Here is a 24441-nt window from a genome sequence, read left to right on the forward strand (position 1 = left end):
GCCAGAAGCCTTTGGTGGCTCGAAAAAGACATTTGTTTCACATACTTCAAGCCTAAAGAACATTGACTGGCATGGCCTCTTTGGAATATATCCAATCGCGGAAAGGAAGAGTAATAGCAGTTCTTTTCCTGGGCTTTGTGAAATCCCTGGAAATGCTCTCAGCTGATGTGTTAGACTCTAAAAGCCTGATTTTCCACTCAGCTCCTCTTTGCTTTGTTTGGCCTTATGAGGAAGGAAAATACTAACTGAATGGTTACCATTCTGAAGAGCAAAGGTTCTTTTTGATTAAAGTCAAAGATTTCCCAAAAAACTTGGAAACCAGGTCATCAGACTTTGGAGTAATTATTCTTAGTGAGAAAGGCCAATGTGTCTTGTAGAAATTCATAAACTGCCACAAAGACTGAAAATTTTCATTCAAATATTTACTTGACCACATCTACCCAACTCATCTGGAGGATAACTGAAAATCAAAACAAACAAAACTCTCCAAATCCAGTTAATCATATAGGTATTTTGGCTATATAATGACAAACATGTAGTTGTTTGCAAATATCATATGACTGCCTAAAATTTTTTACCTCCCAAATTTATAGTCATGAACTCTGTTAAGTTCAGACCTGTATTATCATCAAGGAGCAATTTATTTTTACTAAAATATAATTGACACAGATTTTTAACAATTACTAGCTTAACGAATGAACATAGTTTAGCAGTATAAGTAGCACAAATCACATAAGCAAATATTAGTTGAAAGGAAAGTATCATGTGAAAGAAAAGAATGAAGCAATTTAGCTCCAGCTGGTAATCAGAAGCTAGCATAGTGTTGGCATAATGGGTGTATTTCAAATGTAAATGCTCATTAAGACAATAATTTAAAAAGTTGAAATATAATAGCAGGATCTCTGAAATGCTAAGCCTTGAGTTTTACTGATTCTGAGCACCAGGGAATCACCATATTAACTTGCACTCTCAAGAGTGCACACTCATTAGTCTGGGTGGTCTGCAAAGAAATCACCAGGGCCTAGAAATCAGGAGAACAAATCTACTGAAGTAGAAACTTGTGCCGAACAAGAACTTCATCTACCTTCATCTACATATCAGTCTTTAGAATTTGTAAAGCCTCGAGCTACCAAATCTCTAACCACTAACACTTTGAACTTTATTTCTTTTGTTGTCCAATTGTTCATATGAGCAATAGCTGCCTTTAAGCTGGATGACAATGCAACTTTTTATTAGTATAAATTTGTGGCTCATAATGAAACAGTCATTGCGAGTAGTTGGCACACATACACGTCCATGATACATCTTAATTTTTTATACACCTCTTCCTTCTTGACATCTCTCAGTCCCCTACCCATTTGCAAAAGTTGTATCTCCCTGTTCCCTATTGTCTATTTTTTACTTCACTTGTTATTTATATTTTGAGCTTCTCATAGAAGAGAAACTATTTAGTACTTAGCTTGTGTTTATTTCACTTAGCATTATGAAATCAGGGCACTCCATTATTCTACAAATGACTCAGCTTTATCCTTTTATCTACCAGAGTAGAACTCCATTGTGTATAAATACCACATTTTCTTTATTCATTCATCTGTTGATGGACACATAGGCTGCTTTCAAGATTCTATTATGAATTGTGCTGCTATAAACATGGGCATACGTGTATCACTGTATATAATAAATATTATTTGAGACTAATGACCAAGTAACTTGAGCCAACCCCTTGAATGTCACAACCTTAGACTGCTGTTCCAATCTACCTATCTGATACTTGCCCCCCATAATCATGCTTTGTTTGATTATCAAACTGATCCTTTTTTAAAAAGAAATTCTGTTATGGTCCGTTTCTTCAATGAGTTATAAGCACTGGTAGGCCAGTTGTTTTGACTGTCTGGTTTGCTACTAATCCTGTGTCTAGCCAGGGCCTGGCACATGGACAAACATGGGTTCATTGACTAGCTGAACACCCTAAGCATGTGGCTTAATTAAACTTCTTTCTTTCCTGCAGAATGAAGAGAGTTCCAAGCTCCATGTAAAGGGTATATGAAAAGAGAATCCCATCAGACAAATACAGAGACTGGAAAAAGTTAAGAAAAATGCAAAATAAGGCTGAATGAAGCATTCAGAGCCAATAATTGAAAGGACACAGAGAACAAAATCAGCTTTAAGTGATTTTACAGGTAAAAATTCAAAAGAAAACAAAAAGATTAAAAGGTTGAAAGAAACATAAGAAAGGTAGACACAGATTTAAAGGACTAAACATCAGGATCTAGATGCTTCTTCTACTGATCCTTAAGTGTCAGAATCCTGGGTGGGCAGAGTACTTGGGTTTTCTGGTACCCTAAATAAAAGTCCAGCCATTGAAAACACATGGCCCAACTCCAAGTCCAAATTTTCTCATTTTCTTCTTCTCCTGGTAAGACATTTAGTACTTCTAAGATTTGATCTCCTCAGCGTTTAGTTATGTTTGTAGTTTCAGGTATCCATAAGCAAATACTTTAGACTGGGCTATTTATAAACAACAGAAAGCTATGGCCCACTGTGGCAGAGGTTAGAATTTCAAGATTAAAGTGCTGGTAGACTGGCTGTCTGGTGAGATCCTACTTTCTGGTTCATAGGTGGTGCATGCGTGCTGTGTCCTCACAGGGTGTAATGGTCATGAGGGTTTCTCTGGGCCTGATTTAAAAGGGTGCTAACCCATTCATGATAGCAGAGCTCTCATGTCCTAATCACTTCCTAAAGGCCCCACCTTTTAATACCACCGACATAGTGGATAGATTTCAATGTTTGAATTTTGAGTGGTTCAGTCAGGCCATAGCAATTAAAAAGCAGTGTAATTTTGAGCTAAGGCATAAGGAGATATACAAGTAAGGACCTTACAATGTGTCTACTTCCTAGCATAAATGCAAAACTTCTCCCTTTATTATTCCTTTTTCTTTAATTTGCTGGGTGCTTGCCTCCCTTTTGCAACCATGCTGTTCTCGAATTCAAAGGAATGGAGGTTTGTGCAGAATATCAGCAATGTGTTTTCACCACAATTCCCGCATTCTTCTGTTGGGACACTTGGTGCTTGCACCTGTATCCATGTGTTTATATCTTTTCCTCCTAGAGCAAATTTATCCTTGAAAAAGACATGTCTTACCCATTGTTATGGATTCCACTGTATCCCTCCCCAGGACTCCAAATCTATAAATTGAAGCCCTAATCTCCAAATGACTATGTTTGGAGATAGAGCTTTTAAAGAGATGAATAAAGTTAAATGAAATCAGAAGACTGGAGGTCTAGTCCAAAAGAAATAATGTCTGTATAAGAAGAGGAAGAGACACAGTACTGTGTACTCACAGAAGAAAAGATCACATAAAGACCTAAGGAGAAAACAACAGTCTGCAAGCCAGGGACAGAAGATCCAGCTGAAACCAAACTGTTGACACATTGATTTGGGACATCTAGCCTTAGAACTCTGAGAAATAAATTTCAGTTATTTAAGGTATACAGTCTATGGTCATTTGTTAAGGTGATTTTTAGGAAGGAGGGTAGGCCATGGCAAAGAGGTTGAAAAATAGGGCTTGATCTCTCAATCAAGATGAGCAGACAAATCTTGGTGGAGATGTATGTACAGAACAGCTTCTGATGGCCTGGATCTGACGTCAAAAGAACACATGAAAGACAGAACACCACTCCCCTCTTGGTCTTGCAGTGACCCATCATGCATATAGAGCAAATCTTCTCCTCAGAGCATATTTTCCTGAGCAATTCTTTTTCTTCTTTTGACTTTTTTAAACCTGAAGTAAGCATTAAACTTTCATTTTCATCAGCTGTGCTCTTTATTTCTTTGAATCAGCAAGAACCCAGAAAGGACTGCAGGCCACCATGCCACCAGATAACAACTTCAGCCAGCCAGTACATTTCCTGATAGAGGACACAGTAGACTGGCAGACAGTCCTTCTGACCTCCTTCTAATGTGCATCATCTGTACTGATAGTGACCTTAAAATGTTTGCTGCCACTTCCAAATGTAAATAAGATTCCCCAACTAGGGAGCTCGTGTTAGAGGTGGAAGATGGAAGCGACCATCAGCAGCTGTTGCAGGTGATTGGAACAGGAATAATCACGGAGGGGCTGGGTTTTTCTTCAGCAGTACTGTAGTATCCAGTACTGAGTTCTGCAGGTGCTGAAAGACAATTATTGAGATTGAGGTGTGTCAGGGGGGTAAATATTAATGGAGGATGTTTTGCTTTTAGAACTAGACTTCTTCTCCAACCTGTTCATTGTGAAAGTCTAAGCAGTCACCTCTCCCCTCCTCGGCTCAGATAAATGGAAGAGAAAATAGCCCATCTGCCAGAAAACTAGCTTATCTTTCTGAAAGGAACATGAAGATGCTGATGCAGGAATGGGGGGTGAAAGACAACAGTGTTGCTGTATTTCTCTCTCTTCTCCACAATAAAAGCCCCTGCACAACTGAACAAGGTGAGACAGAGATTCGAGGCAAAAACCTCCTTCTCTCCTTCAGAACTAGCATTGAATAAACCTTTTATTCTTTCCCACAAACACTGCCCCAGTGTTTATAAGGGTCTTACGGACCCTAGCAACCCATAACAAAGGCAGCCTCTTGATCGCTAGATGGTACCCGAGGCAGGGAACCGGGAGTCTGCAGTTCCTGGTGGTGGTTTTCTGGGCCCCTTCACCTCTGGGTGGACAGTAGGGGCAGCCGCCTTGGCATGAGCTCCCTTGGCATCTTGGAGAATCATTTTTAGGTGGGGGTTTAGAACTTGCCCCTAAAGATTTCCAGCTAGTTTGTAAGTATCTAAATGACCTTCAAAATCTTATTCTGTTTCAGAAAGCTAGAGTAGTTTCTGTTTGTTTCTTCTGAGCTCTAACTGATATCTTTCTCCATGTCCTTAGCATTGAGCACAATGTCTGGCATATGTGAGAGAGGAACAAGTATTCATTATGTTTAAATCAGTGATTTTCTAACCTTTGATGTTTCAGCTCCATCCAGAAAGTTACTCTAGAACTTGAAGTCTCAGGTTCATTGAAATGGACAAAGGCCCTTTTATCAAGTTCCCTCAACGATGTCAGTACTGACAAAATTTAGAAAGACCTGACTCAAACATTGACTAAGACCTACCAGAAACCAGGCATGCTTCTGTGCCTGCTTAGAATTTGATTCTTTCTGTCTCATTTGATTTTCTTAATAACCTTATAAGGTAGGAAGCCTTCTTTCTTTCTTTTGTGATATTGGGACCTAAAGCCAGCACATACTAGGAAAGTGCTCTGCTACTGAGCGATATCTCTAATCCTCTGTAAATTTCATTTTGAAACAGGATGTTGCCCAGGTATGCAGAGAGTCTTCAGATTTTGATCATCCTGTCTCAGCCTCATGAGTAACTGGGATAACAGGTGGGCACCACTATGCCAATTTTACCTATGAGGACACTGAGGTTTAGTAAAGTACCCAGGATGACCTAGCTGGTCAGTGGTAACCTTCGGTGCCCAACCCACGTCTACCTGAGTAATACAAGCCCAAAGCTTATGATCCTGTTTGGATGATCTCCTCTCTTTGAAGAGCCTAAAGAAGAGTCTTATTTAAATTTAAATCAGATTCCTCCAAATAATTTTTAAAAAGAAAACTGGACTCACTATCTTCCCAGAAAGACAGTATCTCTTGGGTAAATGACTACATACTTCAAAGTCTAACAAGACCTATTCAAATCAAGGAATGAATTGAAGAAATAATTTGCTCCCAGATACAAAACTAATAATTCCTTGAATTTATTATTATCTTTGAAATGAGAAATACCAAAAGTGACCCTTAGGTCTATCCATTTATTAGAGAAAACATCATTATGCATTTTTAAGAAGAATAGATCAAAATAGTCTGATTTTGATGCAGAAACTCACATTCTTTTTTCTTGCTAATTGTGTTTCTCACATTCTCAAAATTACATCTCTAAGTTTAATAAAATCTTATTCTGCTGCTATCTAGAAATTAATAACACAGAGCAAGATTGTAGATGTCTGAAGGAGCTTCTTACAGAGATGTGCAGAAATGCATGATGAATAAAGGAAAATAGTCTTTTATGCTTTGTAAACTTTTTAGACACTAATACTCAAATTTAAACATTATTGTTACTTTAAGGGAGGATTTCTGAAAAGGGATTACCATTGTTATCATGTGTTGGATAAAAGTGGAGCCTGAATATTTTTATAAATACTTTTTAAGTGACGCAAAATACCACATATCTTTATAGAATGCAGTGTGATGTTTCAATATATATGTGTGTGTATATTATTTATTATGTTCTGGTATTATATATGATGATGGTAACTGGCAAATCCGTCACATCAAATACTTCAAAGAAATATCATTTATTTTAGTTGGGAGCTTCATTTAAAATCCATCAGCTAGCTGCTTTGAAATATTCAATTAATTATTGTCAACCATAGTCACCCTATGTGCAGACTTGCCAGCTCCTACAATTACCTGAGCCAAATACTTAAAATCTGTGTCTCCTTTCTTCTGTTTTCTTTTCCCTGATCTCCTTGATCCCTGTCTCTTTCTCTCTCTTCCTCTTGTAAATTTGACTGACGCCTCTCTCGGTGTCCTCTGGTGCTTTGGAACATTAAGAAGTTACTCCTCCTGTCCAGCTGCATCCTATACTCCCAACCTCCCTTCCCCCTGCATCTGAACTTTTTAAGGCAAAAATTGATATTTGTCCCAGAGAAGAAATGTGAACAAGCTAGGTATAGGTTCTAATTCTGTTACTCTTCACTTCACTGTGACTTTTTACAAATTCTGTAGCTTCAAATTTTAGCTTTCTGATCTGAAAAATCAGAAAAAATAATTCCTGCCTTGTAAGGTATTCCAAGAGTTAAATGAGACAATATTAATTTCTTTCCCGCCATGCTGAATCTCTATTACTAAAAAGGAAAAGAAAAAAAAAAAAAAACACTGAACCACATACCCTGAAATGATCAGTTTGGACAAATTGTAGGCAGGCTGCATTGTGACTCTGAAATTCTACCTCTAGCATGTTGTGTGATTTAAAACTGTTCTCCTAACTCTACTCCTAGAAAGAACAAATTTCATCCTTGCAAAAGAAAATAGTCTTTAGACTGTCAAGTTTTTTCCTGACAGTCGATGTTTTAGGAACATAAGATTAGTTCTTAGAATCCGTAGACAGTTTTATATTTTTACTCATTTCCTGAAAGCATAAAACATACCTTTCTAACCATCTCCATTTGTGTTCTCTTTCTGTATTTCTATTTGGAATATATTTTATGTTTTTGATTGGGGAATCTAGAAAAAATCTTACATCTTGTTTGAGACCAGCAAGACAGGCCACCGGATGCTGACACTTGGCAGAGGAATCTTGGAGGGGATGTAGACCTGGCTGAAGGATTTATTTTATAAGACTGGAGCCTCTTTCAGCAGAGAAACCATACAGAGAAGAGCAATGCAGTGTGTGGAACAGAGCCAGGGACCACAACACAGAACACCAAAGGAGGAGCATCGCAAGAAGAGTTAGGATGTCAGGAGGCTGGTGGTGCTGGGGTCAACTCTGTGAGGACAGTGTGACCAGGGCAAGGCCAGTGGAGTGCTGCATATGCCTTTTGGGGTGAGTAATACTATGTGCCAATTTAGGTAGGCCATGGCGCTCAAATGTTTGATCAAACACTAATCCAGGTGTTGCTGTGAAGTTAAATGTAGATTTGATGAACACTTACAATTAGCTGGCTATTGTAAAGGAAATTATCCCCCCTAATGTGGGCAGGCCTCACAATCAGTTGAGGGCCTTAATAGTAAGACTGAAGTTTCTGACTGAAGGAAGATTTGCCTCAAAGCTGTAACACAAAAATTCTGCCTGAATTTCCAGTCTGTGGATTTCATCTCAAGCTCATATAAGAGCTCTTATTTGAATGTCTAACTTGATGGTTTGTTCCCCAGATTTTGGACCTGCCAGCTCTCACCATTGCTTGAGCCAAATACTTAAAAATCTATTTCCCCCTTTACTCTGTTTTCCTGTCTCTATTCTCCTTGACCCCTGCCTCTTTCTCTCTGTTCCTTCCTCTATTTTATATGTGACCAACACCTGTCCTGTGTTCCTCTTCTCCAGTGCAAGGTTCGGAAGATTTGGGGTAGCTGGAGAGTCTCTATCTATCTATTTATTATTTTAAAAAGAATAAAACAGAACCATAAAATGAAACAAAAGAAGACAGTAATAGGACAGTAGAAAATTCACAGTCATTACTATATTGTTATCCTCTAAATAGTTGTTCAGACCACCAGCCCCAGGCCTGCAAAGTTGATCAAATAACATAAATGTCAGGTTGTCATCTCAGTCTGTGTTGTGTCTAGCTGCTCATGCGTTGGCGGCTGGGGGAGGTGAAGATGACTTTGGTGCTATTCTTCCTGGCTGACAGGGCCTCCCCACTGCCTCCCCCAGCCAGCAGGGCCTCCACTGATGCATGGGAAGATGCATTGCTTCCTTGCCGTTCCTCCCTGGGGGCCAGCAGGGTCTCTGCCGGTGCACGGGGTGTGAGAGCTTCACGCCCCTTAATGCTTCTCCCCAGCAGCTAGCAGGTCCTCCTCCATGTACGGGGACAGGGGTGTGGGAGTGTGGACAGACGCTTCCCCACTGTCCCTTCACATCTGGCAGGTCCACCGCTTCTGGCCTTATTTTTGCTGAATTCCTAAAGCATCTCTCTCTATCAAACCTCAGTTCAGATCCCTTCCTGTGTCCTTGGGACCCACCTCTCTCCTTCTCTTCCTCATAATCCAGGGACTAGACACCAAAACTTGGAGAGGTGTTTTTCTCTGCTGCTCATCACTCCGTCATTTTCCCAGAAGTGGAGAGTCATTCTTAAAGCTGCAAGAACTAAGGCAAGCAGTGGCTCCTAGAAAAATTAGAAATGGTTGCTTTTTCCTTCAGGAGCATGTACTACTGTTTTTCCCAAAAAATACGATGTAACTGTAAATAAACTCATGGTGACAGCCAATGTCAAGCAGGAGAAGATGTGTGCTATTTACTCTCCAGGAGAAGCTTATCATGCTGGTTCCCTGGCATGTACTTGGCTGTTACCATCGGAGGAGCTCAGGACCTCATTGTCACTGACGAGGGCAATGGTACTTTTCAGGACAGCCCTTGTCCTTATCTTGAGTGTTGCTTTTTGGTTTCAGTATAGAGCCCTCAATCTATTGGCACAGCTCCTTTACCCTGCTAGCAAAGACTTTCTAGTTTCCATTGCTGACCTTTGCTCCTTTCCAGCACAGACTGGCATGAGTCCTTGTGGGCTCTAGACTCCAGTTGGACTTGAGGGAGACATTGTCATGGGTTTTAGGTCTTCAGCTGGGCTCATGAAAGATATTGCTGTGGGATCTAGGCCCTTGGCTAAATATTCTAGGTCTTTAATGTTGTGGACAGATTTCTTATACTTACTTGTGTTTAACCCTGGGTGACCATCATAAAATAGTATTATGAATTCTGTGTTCTGTATGTAATTGTTCTCCTTGTAACCCCTGACTACAACAACATACATATATACATATACATATACATATACATACACATACACATACGTTGTTTTTTTAGCTTCTCATATTATATGATATTTAAACATGTGTGTCTTATTTATTTCACTTTTGTGTATGATCTCAAGTTGCATCCATTTACCTATAAAAGTCTCCAGTTTATCCTTCTTTATGGCTGAGCAGTACTCCATTGTATAAAATTACCACACCTTTTTTATCCATTCCTCAGTCGATGGACATTTAGGTTGTTTCCAAGATTTGGCTATTACAAACTGTGCTGCTATAAACCTTACTCACATATATTGCTGTGATATGATATTTTTAATTCTTTTGGGAAGATATCCAGAAGGGGAATAACTGAGTCAAATGGAAACTCTAGTCCTAGTTTTTTGAGAACTTTCCACAGATTTTCATACTGGCTACACCAGTCTGCATTCCTACCAACATTGGAGAAGTGCTCCCTTTTTACCACGGCTCCTTCAGCATTTGTTACTGGTTAATTTCTTGATGATAGCCATTCTTTTGGGGGTGAAGTAGAATCTCAGTGTTTTAATTTGCATCTCTCAAATGTTGAAAGTTTTTCACATATTTGTTTGCTATTTGTATTTTTTCATCTGAGAAATGTGTGTATTTGTCTCAGATGCCCTTTTTTGGGTTGAGCCTTTAAATCTGGGAGGACTGATTTTTTTTGAGTTCTTTATATGTTCTTAATAGTAATCCTTTGTGTGAAGAGCAGCTGGCAAACATTTTCTCCCACATTGGGGGCCATTTCTTCACTCTGTTGCTGGTTTCCCTTTACTATGCAAAAGCTTTTCAATAGAATGAGATACCGGTCATTGATTCTTTGTAATAGTTCCTGTATAATCAGGGTTTTGTTCATAAAGGCTTTGCCTACACCACTGTCTTCAAGAGTTTTACCTATTCTATCTTCCAGAAAATTTAATGTATCTGTTTTAATATTAAGATCTTTGACCCATTCTGATTTTAGCCTAGTGCGTGGTGAAAGGTATGGGTCCAGTTTTAATCTTTGGCATGTGTAGAGCCAGTTTTTCCAGCACCATTTATTAAAGAGGCTATCTTTCTTCCAGCGAATATATTTGGCACCTTTGTCAAAGGCAAGGTACATTAACATGTCTGGAGTTGTTTCTGCATCTTGTAACTGTTCCAGTGATCTTTGAGTTTCTGTTTTTTGCCAGTACCACACTATTATTTATTTATTTATTTATTTATTTATTTTTATCACAGTAGCTTTATAGTATAATTTCAAGTCAGGGAATGTGATGCCCCTATCTCTTGTCTTTTTGCCCAGAATTGGCTTTGCTATTCTATGTTTCTTCTGGTTCTAGATGAATTTTAGAATTGTTTTCTCTAATTCTATGAGATATGCTATTGAACCTTTGATTGAGATTGCATTTAAAATCCGTGTAACAGTTTTGGAAGTATGACCATTTTCACTATATTGGTTCTTCCTACCCATGACCATGGGATAGCTCTCCATTTTCTAGTATACTTTTCTATTTCCTTTTCAGAGTACTGTAGTTTTCAATTGTAGAGGTTTTTACTTCATTATATTGATTCCTAAGTATTTCATTTTTTTGGATGCTTTGGTGAAAGGTATTGTTTGCCTTACGTCTCTCTCAGTGAGTTTTATTGATGTACAGGAATGCTATTGATTTTTGAGTGCTGACTTTGTATCTAGCTATGTTACTGAATTTGTTTTTGAAATCTAGTAGTCTTTTGGTGGAGTTTTTAACATCTTCTATGTGGAGTACCATGTCATCTGAAAAAAATAACAGTTTATCATTTCCGTTATTTTTATTCCTTTCATTTCTTTCTCTTGTCTAATTGCTCAAGCTAATGTTTCAAGGACTATGTCAAATTAGATTGGAGACAGTGAACATCCTTGTCTTGTTCCTGATTGTAGAGAGAAATCTTTCAATTTTTTCCTTTACTATGATATTGGCTGTTGATTTGACTTAGATGGCTTTTATAAGATTGAGATACAGAGCACCTATTTCAATTTTCTGTAAGATTTTTACTATGAATCAGTAAATTTTTACTATGAATCAGATTTTTACTATGAATCAGCTGCACTTTGTCAAAAGCTTTTTCTGCCTCTATTGAGATGATCATATGAATTTTGCCCTTGGATCTATTAATATGTTGTATTACATTTATGGATTTATGTATATCAAACCTTCCCTGCATCCCTGGGATGAATCCCCCATGATCATGGTGTATAATTTTCTTGAAGATTTGCTACAGTCTGTTTGCAGGATCTATTGAGGATTTTTACATTTATGTTCATTAGAGAAATTGACCTGAAATTCTTTCTTAGCTGGGTCCTTTTCTGGTTTTGTTATCAGGGTAATGTTTGCTTCCAGGAATGAATTTGGGAATATTGCTTCCCTTTCAATTTCATAAAGAGTTTGAGAAGTAGTGGTATTAGGTCTTCTCTAAATTTCTTGTAGAATTCAGCGGTGAATCCATTAGGGCCTATGATTTTCTTTGGCAATAGGTTTTTTTTTTATTACATCTTTAATGTTATTGATTGATATTGGTTTATTTAGTATTTTTGTATATTCTTGATTCAGCTTTGATAAGTCATATGTATCTAGGAATCTGTCCATTTCTTCTAAATTTTCCATCTTTTTAGAATACATGTTTTCAAAATAGGTATAAATGATCTTCTGATTCTCTCTAAGGTCTGTTGTGATTTCACCCTTTTCATTCCTAATTGTGTTGATTTGTGTCTTTTCTTCTGTTTTATTGATAAGGTTGGCTGAGGGTTTGTCAGTTTTATTTAATCTTTTGGAGAACTACTTCTTTGATTCATTGATTCCTTATATATTTTTAAAATCTCCAATGTGTTAATTTCTGCTCTGATCTTTATAATTTAGTCTCTCATACAAGCTTTTGACTTAACCTGCTCTTCTTTTTCTAGGAGTTTGAGGCTCATCATTAAATTGTTTATATGTGTTTGCTATGTTTTTCCTGATATGAATATTTACTGCTATAAATTTTCCAATTAAGATTGCTTTCATTGTGTCCCACAAATTCTGGTATGTGGTATTGTTGTTATCATTCAACTGTAAAAACTAATTTCCCTTTTAATTTCATCTGTGACCCATTTGTTGTTCAGTAGGGTGCTATTTAATTTCCATGTGTTTATAAAGTTCTTGTTGTTTCTTTTGCCATGGGTTTCCAATTTCATTGCACTGTGGTTTAATAGCATGCATAGAATAATTTAAATTCCTTTGCATTTATTTAAGGATGTTCTATGAGCCAGCATATGGTCTATTTTTTTATATGGTCTGTTTTGGAGAATGTTCTGTGTGCAGTTGAGAAGAATGTGTTTTCTGATGTTGTGGAGTGAAACATTCTGTAGACATCTACAAAATCCATTTGTTCAAAAGTTTTATTTCATTCTAATATTTCATTATTGCTTTTGTCTAATGGATCTCCATTTTTGTTATTGTGGTGTAGTGAGATCTCCCAACATAATGGTATTAGGTTTTATTTGATTTTTCATTTCCATTAGTAATTGTGGTATATAGTTGGGTGCACTAGTGTTTGTTGCATATATATTTATGATTGTTGTCTCTTTCTCTTGGACTATCCCCATTACAAGGATGTAGTGATCTTCTTTATTGCTCTTAATAAGTCTTGGCTTGAAATTCTATGTCTGCAAATAGGATGGCTAGCTCTGGTTTTTTCTGGTTCTTTAACATGGAATATTATTTTCCATACTTCCACTTTCAGTCTATGACTTTCTTTTTTAATTAAATTTGTTTCTTCTATGTAGTATATTGTTCAGTCTTGCTTCTTGATCCATTGTGCCAGTCTGTGCCTTTTGATTGGTGAATTAACACCATTAAGATTGATGGTTATAACTGATATGTATTGACTTATCCTTCTTGTGTTATTTTCCTGTTGTTGGCTTCCCCATTTTTCTCCCTCCCACTAACTGTTTGCCTTCCCTGGTGGGCTCCTTTTGTTGGAGTTCATGGAGCTGTAGTCCTTTTTTTAAAATTTTATTTAAAGAAAGACTAAACAAAACAGAAAAAGGATAGAAATAATACATGCATTCAAAGAAAAAATAAATAGTAAGGAATCACTAGTTGATAATTACATATTGTCCTCTTACAAATAGTTGTTCAAGTTACAAAAGTGAAACATAAAAAGTAGGGATTCAAACATAGAGACTGCAAACAGTTCTGTTCAAGTATTCATCAAAAACTTAGTAATATGGTTATCAATCCTACATAAACATACATGCAGTTATCCATATCTTCATTTATGGTGAGATTAAACAAACCATAGCAGGCTAAAGCCACACCGAACAAAGAATAATAGTATTGCTGGATTTCACATGATATTATGGAATCAGCGCTGGGTACTGTAGTGACTCTTTTTCTTCAAAGTAGTTGTTCATTGCATCAAGCACTATAAGATCAGTTCTTGTAACCTGTTAATAGGTTCTATGTATGCCTGAGCCTCAACATGTATTTCTGTCCTTTCTATATTAGAGGGAGAAACAAAATAAAGCAACACAAAACAAAACATTTTCCTATAAACACATGAAACGAAAAAGCCATATAAAACCACAGTACAAGGTCTTCTATAATGGTTACTGTGTTGTCTCTTGAAATCTTCAATAGGATTGTCTATATCATCAGACATAGTATAATTGAATATAGCAGTACATAACAATATTAATAAAAACAAAATTTTGTAGATAGTGTAAAACTTCAAAAACAGATAATAATCAAACCAGAATGTGTATCACTGAGTCTTGTCATCTTCAGTGTAGTTGCCTATACTCTCAGACTTGATGCTATCAATCATAACAGTTTTGAATAAAATCTGTCAACACCAAACAGCAATAAAGCAAACCAGATTTAACTAAGATCAGTCATGGTAAAAAAGTATAAGTTATACAGGGCTCCAGATTAAATTAGTAGGAAATTAAGGATGATTACTGTACTATATCCTATTATTTTGGGGATAGCTGTCTGTGCCCTCAGATCTAATGCAAGTAGACAAACTGAGACAGAATATAATCCATCTAAGCAGAGCGGTGTAAGTAATGTGGATTTTAAATCTTGGTACACTATTAACAATATCCTCTGGCTTCTTTTTAAAAGACTATTCCTCCCCTTTCACTCCTCCAAGGTGTACTGTGCATTTTGGGGTCTCACCACCTCCCTCAGTTTTTAAATTGAAGGGAAGGCAACTTGCTACGTACCTAAGTGGTCTGAACCGTCTCTCTCCTGCACTATCTGCCTCATTTCTGTTGTACTCTTTTTTCTGCCATTAGTTGTCCACTTTTCTCCTTCATTCCACTGTTTTCTCCCTTCATTGAAGCCTCTCTTCCGCTGTTTTTGAAATCCTGGTACTTTTCTCTCTCTCTCTCTCTAGAATGTCCTTCAGTATTCTCTGTAGAGTTGGATTGGTGGTCGTGAATTCCCCCAGGTCCTCTTCATCTTGGAAGCATCTTGTTTCTCCGTTAATTTCTAGAGACATTTTTTCAGGATACATCAATCTGGGCTGAAGGTTATTTTCTTTCAAGGCCTGGAGTACTTCGCTACAAGCTCTTCTTGATTTGATGGTCTGTGTCGAGAAGTCTGCCATGATTTTGATGGGTTTTTCTTTATAGATGATCTTTCTTTTCTCTGATGGCTTTTAATATTCTGTTCTTATATTGAATTTCTGAGACCTTGATTATTATATGTCTGTGTGTGGCTCTGTTTTGGTTGTAGGTGGCTGGAGATCTGTATATCTCATATATCTGGATATCATTTCCTTTTCCTATGCTTGAGAAGTTTTCCTTAATTATTTCTGTGATTAGCCCTGTAGTCCCTTTGTTTGTACCCATGCTTCTTCAGTCATATTCTTTATTCTTAAGTTATAGATCCTCTTGTCATCTTCTAGCCTTTGTATTGTTACTGCCTGTTTCTTTTTTATTTTTAAGAAATTTTTTCCTTCATGATCACACATTGCAAACCTGTCTTCAAGTTTTGATAGTCTATCCTTAGTTTCTTTCAAGCAGTTTTGCCAGCTTGCAATGGAGTTTTTTTATTTCCTGGTAATCTTTTTGACCCTGCTTCATGTATTCTATGTTTTCTTTATATTATTTATTGAACATTTCTCTCTTTTTTGTGTGTTCCTCCATTCTCCCATCTATGCCTTCTTGAGAGGTGCTTAGCATTTCTTTTACTAATCTACTTATATCTTGCTTTACTTGATTAAATATTTCACTTTTGAGCTCATCTATGAGGTCCTGAAGATTTCTCTTTATGCCCACTGATGCCATGTCTGATATTGCATGTTTGCTGCCATCAGTCTCTTTTGTATTTAGCTCTCCTGGATCAATGATCTCAGGGCTGGGGGCTGGGGACTTTTTCTTGTTTCTTCCTTTTATACAGGTGTATAGGGGAGGTCCCAGTCCCTTTCCTTGTTGGTTATGGTTCTTCTGAAGCATGATGGCTAGGTGTTTCTGCCCACACCAGTGTGCAATTGAGGTGCAAACAGGTGTGTCATATGCAGGCCCTTCCCCTCTGGGTCAGTCAACCTGCTGAGGCTTTCACTGCCTTAGTGTGTGCTGTGCATAGGGAACTGGTTTGGGACAACTTATTGGTTCTCAGCCAGGGGCATGACCCAGGCCAGCCATACCCCAGCAATCTCATCTGGGAAGGGAACAACTGACTGAAGTCACTACTGTTCCTTGTTCCTGCCCATCCTGCCCGATTCCAATATGTCATCCAGTTGGTCACCACTTTCCCATAGGAGGGTCTTATTCCCAGGACTCACTGCAGGTCAATGCAGGTACCTTGCTGGCTCTATTCTCTGTTGGGCTCACTAACCTATGACTTTTTAAAAAAATTTTATTTAAAAGGAAAAAGAGAAAAACACAAAACAAAACAAAGCGGTGTAAGGGTACACGTAATACAGAACTACAAAAACAAACAAAAAAAAAACAGTAAGAAATCACCAGTTAATAGATTACATATTATCATCTTAGAAATAGTTGCTCAAATCACAGTATCAAAGAATACAAAGTGGACATTGAAACAGTGAGACTGCAAACAGTTGTGTTCAATGATCCAACCAAAAACATTAATATGGTCAGCTATTTAACATCCCTAAACACACTTGCTGTTGTATCCTTTAGAGCTCTTTTTTTCCCTCTCTTTTTTACAACAAAATTTACACATTTTGGGTTTTATTACTCCTTAGTTCTTATTACTTTTTTGGGGGGGAGAGAATAAAGTCAAATATGGCAAAACAAAGCTGTCAGTCAAAACCAAGAATAGACATAGCACATGATGTAAAACAGAGTACAAGGTTATCAACAATGGTTATCAACAATGTCTCTTGTTTCCTTAAAAAGAATTATCTATCTCATTAGATATTATAAAGTTGAACAAAACAGTAGAGAACAAGACCAATAAAACTTAGGCATTGTAAACATTACAGGACTTCCAAAGGAGACAATAGTCAAACCAGAATGGGCATCTTGGTGAATCTTATTGCCTTCAAAGTAGTTGCCTATACCCTCAAACTTGATACTATCATACAGAATGGAACAGAGTCTAATCAGTCAATGATGTCTGGGGTTGCATTTTGTTTAAGTGTCTTCTCATTTTCTTTTCTTTCTCTCTCTCTCTTTTTTTTTAAAGGGAATAAAACCAAACAAAATAAAACAGAATAAATCCATTAAAAGCAAACCAGTGTATGTGACACGGGACTCCAAAACAATACAAAATCAACAATTATTATTGTAATGCTTCTTGTTGTCTTCAAAATAGCTGCAGATACTTTCAGACATAGCAAAAATCAAACAAAACAGGACAAAATAGAACCAATAAAACAAAATAATGAATGTAATAAAGGTCTTCAAAACAGATAATAGTAAATCCAAAATGTCTACCATAATAGATCTTGTTATCTTTGAAACAGCTCTCCATGCCATTGGATATAACAAAATCAAACAAAGCAAAATAGAGTAAAACCCAACCCAACAAAACAATGAAAATGATAAAGGACTTCAAAACAAGATAATAGGGAGTTCACAATAGGAACCATCTTCAGAAGGAGATCCCTCATAGATGTTACATGGCATATTGTTATCCTCTGAATAGATGACCAGACTACTGGCTTTAGATCTGCAAAGTCAGTGAAACACTAAACACTATAAGCATTAAATTGTATTTTACCTCAATAGCCATCATTGTAGCTTGTGTTTCTCTGGATTAGCTGGTCACTTATGGTGGTGGTGGTAGTGAGTTGGCTCCTTTTGTTTCCCAGCCCACATGCCAGAAGGGGCTGGTATCTGCCTCTCCCCCCAGCAGCCCATACATGGCACCAGTTTGCAGGGAGGGCTTGCTTCTTGGTGACTTTTTGCTGTCTTCTCCCAAAGTCTGAGAATGGCACTGACTCACAGGAAAAGGCTGGCATTTGGCTGTCCTCCTAGTGGCCCACAAATGGCACCAATTGAAAGGGTGGGTATGCTTTTTTGTGACTTCTTTTTCTCTTCTCTTGCAGTCCATAAATGGCCCTGACTCACAGGAAAAGACTGGCATCTTGCTGTCCCTCTAGTGTCCTGTACATGGTGCTGATTTGCAGACAGTGCTTGCTTCTTGGTGACATCTTGTTCTCTTCCCTGCAGTCTGCCTTTCCTCTCTTTTTTTAGTTTAATTCTTAGGGTGATGCTTGTAAGTTGCGTATGGTGGGTATCTTTATTGTTAGTACTTAGGATCCTTAGGTGATGACTGTTTCTCTGAGGTATTTTACAGCCAACACCCACAATTTAAACAGAAAGAGGTTTATTTTGGATCACAGTCCAGTCCAGAGTTGATGACTCCAAGGCAGAAAAGGCATTGGTTTCAAGTACTAATATTGTAGCTTTCCTACTTTTGTTGTATGCTTGTCTTATACATGTTGTGCCTTTAAGAAAACTGGAAAAAATAAAATGGTAAATGGCACATAAGTTTTCTAGGATGCAATGGAGAAAGTCCCATATAAAATAAGAATAAATCATTAAAGGGTAAATATCTGGACTATAAGTGTGTGTGTGTGTGTGCATGTGTTAGCTTTTAAAATGTCACCATGATACTGAGCAAATGCCACATAGATAAGTAATGTAATTTAGATTTTAGATCTGCACTGTGCACAGTTAACTCTGTATGACTAGTGTATAATCTGAATATTGTCTAACTCTAAGTGGTTTAATTCATTTGTGGCCTGATTGGTCAAAATATCAGTCAGAGATGTTCCTTCATTAGCGTTCCTAGCATAGCACACTCCTGCATTGATACCACTTGGATCATATGCCAGAGTCTACTCAAAATTGAGAAAAAATACTAAATCATTCTTCTAGTCTCCTTTGTAGCCATGGTAGCCACAAGACACAAATTCAGGCTGTAATACATATGGTAAATTCTTCTTGGGAGATTCATAGAAGATGCACATAATTTCTGAGATCTCTTTTAACTTGTTCTTTTCTTGCCTTTCAAGGCAGCAGAGGGTGGTGATGCCTACCCAGGGCTCATGACAAGCCAAGAAGACCATGAACTGCATACCACAACCCCAGATGATTTCACCCCACCCCTGGTATCTCTATAGCACAGAGGTGACAACCAACAGACCAACCTGACCATAGAAGAGACCAACACCTAGGAGAAAAGTTTTGTTTCAGGAATGAAATGTTATACTACCACCAAGACTATTTGAAAAACTGTCTTAGGAGATGGGGTTTGAAAGAGTGAGAATGAAACAAGGAGCTCCAGGGATTCCCCTGGGAGGCTGAGACAGGAAGATCATGAGGCCAGGTTTGGTGGGTATATCTCCAGAGTGGGTGGTCCTGAAGAAGCAAGCATTTAGTCTAGTGGTGTGTTTGAACTCTGGCACTGCCACCTACATCTGGCAGAAATTAGTGGTCTGAATGATTGTAGGTCAATGTAAGGGTGGACTAATTGTCTTTATTAAAAACATGGTCCTCTTTGTTCCTGTTAAGAGCTGTTCATGAGTGGTTCCTAGGGTCTGGCAATATCCAGTTGACATTTGATGTCACTGTTGTTACTGAATTTACTACTTTAGTCAAGGTAACGTAGCAGTGGTTGACAGCTGGTTTTTTTCCTACATCAATACCTGGATTGCTTGAGGGAGTCATGAAAAATACCCCCAAGCTTATCTGGCTTACTTCTCAAGAATGGGGCAGTAGGCTAAAAAATTTGCAAACCACAGCACATGCACATGCATGTGCATGTAAGTGCATGCACACATGCACACACACACACACACAGAGAAACATGAAAAGATAAGTTAGCAAAATACCTCAAAAACTTGCAATTCCAAAGATTCTGTACTCTTGGGAGATCAGCAAAGATGGTGGATAGATAACAACTGGCTATGGAAGCTCCTTGAGATAGTCAACTTAGAATTCAACACAAAACAGAATAGGGAGCCCTTAACAGAGGGAGATGAATTCTCTCGTCCCAAGAAGAAATTAAGGCGACTTGCGGACCATCCAAGGTCCCACTGCGACTGGCCGATGCCGTGATTTGCCAGGGTCCTGCTGTGAATTGCCAAGGTTCTGCTACGCCCTGCCAGGGTCCCACCATGACTTGCCAGGTCCCACTGCACCCTGGGGTCCCGCCATGACTGGCCGGGGTCCCACTGCGACTTACCGAGCCGTCCAAGGTCCTGCCACTTCGACTCACTGAAGGTGCAGTTACATTGAATTCGAGGGTCAGTGAGCCAAACAGAGAGCAGAGTTGGCAGGGAGCCTACATTAACTTGTGGTAAGTGATGGGAGTGGAGCCATTCCATAAATAGGGGTGCTATAGCAGATGTCGTTCTGGGACTGGGCAGGACTGGCAAGTACAAGGGGCAGCTGTGACTTCAGTCAATTGTTCCCTTCCCAAATGGGATTGGTGGAGTGAGCTAGGCCTGGGTCACGTGACCCGGCTGAGACCCAATAGGTTATCTGAGGTCAAGTCCCTGCAGCCCTGTCACACTTTAACCTCACTGGCCCAGTGGGGCCTCGGAGGTTTGGCTCGTCTGGAGGGGAGGATGTGCAAAGTAATACAGTAGTGCAGGTCACAGCAGCTTGACTGATCTGGAGAGGAAGGGCTGGCATACACTGTCCTTGTCTGCAACTCACTAGCACACTGCAGTGTGAAGGGTCATCTAGTCAGCACGCTTCAGAAGAATTGTAACCAACAAAGAAAGAAACTCCTGGAAGAAGCAAAAAAGATGGGAAGAGGAAACAACAACAAAAAGTCCCCAGGTCCCAACCCTGAGAACATTGACCCAGGACAGGTTAATACAAAGGAGAATGAGAACAGCAAACATGCAATGTGAGACACAGGGCCAGTGGACATAAAGAGATATATTTGGGATCTCATAGACGAGTTCAAAAGTGAAATATTTAGCCAAAAAAAGCAAGATATAAGAAGATTAATAAAAGAGATTCTAAGCATCCCTCAAGCAGACACAGACGGAAAAAGGGAGGAACACAGTCACAGGAGAGAACCATTGGTGAAGAATATAAAAAAATATAGAATACATGAAGCAGATTCAAAGAGATCACCAGGAAATTAAAAACTCTAGGGAAAGATGGCAAATCAGCTTGGAAGAAACTAAGGATAAATTATCCAAACTGGAGGACAATTTTGCAATGTGGGAGTATGAATGGGAAAAATTTTAAAAAATAACAGGGAAACAAGCAGTAACAATACAAAGGCTAGAAGATGACAAAAGGATCTATAACTTAAGAATACAGAATGTAAGTGAAGGAGCTGGGATACAAATAAAGGAATTACAAAGGTTATTCACAGAAATAATTAAGGAAAACTTCCCAGATATAGGAAAAGGAAATGATATTCTGATATATGAGGGATACAGAACTCCAGCCATCTACAACCAAAACAGAGCTATACCCAGGCATACAAAAATCAAGATCTCAGAAATTCAATATAAGAACAGAATATTAAAGGCTGTTAGAGACAAGAAACAGATAACCTACAGGGGAAGGCCCATCAGAATCACGGCAGACTTCTCGACACAAACCATCAAGTCAAGAAGAGCCTGGAAAAAAAAAAGAAGAAGAGCCTGGAGCAAAATATTCCAAGCCCCGAAAGAAAATAACCTCCATCCCAGATTGATACACCATGCTAAACTGTCTCTAGAAATTAATGGAGAAACGAGATGCTTCCAAGACAAAGAGGAACTTGGGAAATTTGCAACCACCAATCCAACTATACAGAGAATACTGCAGGGCATTCTAGAGAGAGAGAAAAGTACTAGGATTCCAGGAACAGTGGCAGACAGGCCTCAATGAATGGAGCAGGTAACAGAATGAAGAAGACAAGCAGAAAACTGATGGCAAAAAAAGAGAATAACGGAAATGAGGCAGAGAAGATTTTATTTAAAACTGATATGATTGATAGTATCAAGTCTGAGAGTATAGGCAACTACACTGAAGATGACAAAATTCAATGATACACACTCTGGTTTGAAAGCTGCTGTTTTTTGAAGTTCTATACTATATACAAAGTTGTGTTTTTATTAATACTGTTATGTACTGACATATTCAATTATACTATGTCTGATGATATAGCCAATTCTATTGGAGATAATAAGAGACAACCCAGGAACCATGGTAGAACTTTTGTACAATGGTCTTATATGTTTATTTTGTTTCATGTGTTTATAGGAATATGTTTTGTTTTGCCTTGCTTTTTTTGTTTCTCCCTCTAATATAGAAAGGATAGAAATACATGTTAAGATTCATGCATGTGTAGAATCTACAAAAAATTTATGAGAACTGAACATATGACATATGATGAAATGAACAGATATTTTGAAGAAAAAGAGACACTAAAATACCCAGTGCTGATCCTAGAGTGTCATAATGTGAAACCCAGCAATAGTATTATTCTTTGTTCAGAGTGATATTAGCCTGCATGGGTTTATTCAATCTCAACATAATTGAAGAGATGAATAACTGCCTGTATGTTTAAGTGTACAGGGTTGATAACCATATTTCTAAGTTTTTGTTGGATAGTTGAACATAACTGGTTGTAATCTCACTGTTTGAATCCCCACTTTATAAACTCCACTTTAGTATCTTGAATAACTATTTGTAAGAAAACAATCTGGAATCATCAACTAGTGATTTCTTACTGTTTATTTTTTCTTTGAAATTATGTATTATTTCTACCCATTTTATATTTTGTTTAGTCTTTCTTTAAATTAAATTTTAAAAAAAAGACACTACAGTATCCAGTACTGATCATGGAATGTCATGATGTGAAATCCAGCAATACTATTATTCTTTGTTGAGAATGATTTTAACCTGCTTTAGTTTGTTCAATCTAAACAGAAATGAAGATATGGATAACTGCATGCATGTTTAAGTGTATAGGATTGACAACCTGCTACTAAGTTTTTGTTGGACAGTTGAACAGAACTGTTTGCAGTCTCGCTGTTTGAATTCCCACTTTACATGTTCCAGTTTTGTATCTTGATCAACTATTTGTAAAACAACAATATGTAAACATCAACTAGTGATTTCTTATTGTTTACTTTTTTCTCTGAACGTATGTACTATTTCTACCTGTTTTCTGTTTTGTTTAGTGTTTCTTTAAATAAAAATTTTTAAAAAACTTGCAGTTCCCCCAAAACCAATTCAGGGAGCTTTCAAGGGGGAGGAAATCATAACGTAATCAGCAGTTAGACCTAAAAGGGTATCAATGGATATAAGACATTTTGAAAAAGTGCTTGGCAAATTTAAAGAAAATATAACTCAGAAAAGAATGGGAGGCCATCAATAAGTTTCCAAACAGAAATTTTGGAACATGATTGAAAGAATGGTTAGCAGAAGTTATCAGTGTTAAGACAGAATGTCAGACCTAGAGGTCTAATGAGAAACACCATAAAAACAACACAGGGACATAAAAAAATGGATTGAACAGCTCTTAAGTGAGTCAAAAGGACTAATATAAGGGTAATTAGAAGTAGTGAAAAATCTGAAAACAGAATAAAGGACATACAAATGTATTTATACAAGTAATAGCAGAAAACTTTTCAGACTTGGAAAAAGAATTTAACATATGGCTAAGTGAGGTTATAGAACCCCAAATAGCTATGATCAGAAAAAACAAAAAACCACTGCATACCGCATAATAATTAAGATGAAAGAAATACAGCATAAAAACAGAATCTTAAATGCTTCTAGAGAAAATAACAAATCACCCATAAAGGAAAACCCATCAGAATTACAACAGATTTCTCATTTCAAACCTTAAAGGCAAGGAGAGCATAGAATGAAATGTTTCAAGCTGTAAAATAAATCAGCTTCCAACTCAGACTGTTATGTCTTGCAAATTGATCTTTCAAAATTGATGGAGAAATAAGAAATTTTCATAATAAAGAAATTCTAAAGAACTTCATGACTACCAAACCAGCATTCTAAAAATATTCAAGGATATCCTAGAAAGAGACAATGAAGCTAATAATGCTAAAAGTTTCAATAAAATGAATAAATCACATAGGGCTAGCAATTAAGTAGAACAGAAGAAAGCAAAACAGCAATAAGAAATTAACACAATGATAGCAACAAATCAACACCTATCAATTTTTTTTTATTTAAGAGGAAAAAGAGAAAAACACAAAACAAACCAAAGCGGCGTAAGGGTACACGCAATACAGAACTACAAAACAAAACAAAACAAAACAAAAAAACATAACAGTAAGAAATCACCTGCTAGTAGATTACACACTATCTTCTTGAAAATAGTTCCTCAAATCACAGTATCAAAGAACACAAGACATTCAAACAGGGAGACTGCAAACAGCTGTGTTTAATGTTCCAAAAACATAGATAAAGTCAGCTATTTAACA

The sequence above is a fragment of the Cavia porcellus genome, unplaced genomic scaffold, assembly GCF_034190915.1.
Source record: "Cavia porcellus strain 051 isolate PalLab524CR breed Dunkin Hartley unplaced genomic scaffold, mCavPor4.1 scaffold_30, whole genome shotgun sequence".
NCBI lineage: Eukaryota > Metazoa > Chordata > Mammalia > Rodentia > Caviidae > Cavia > Cavia porcellus.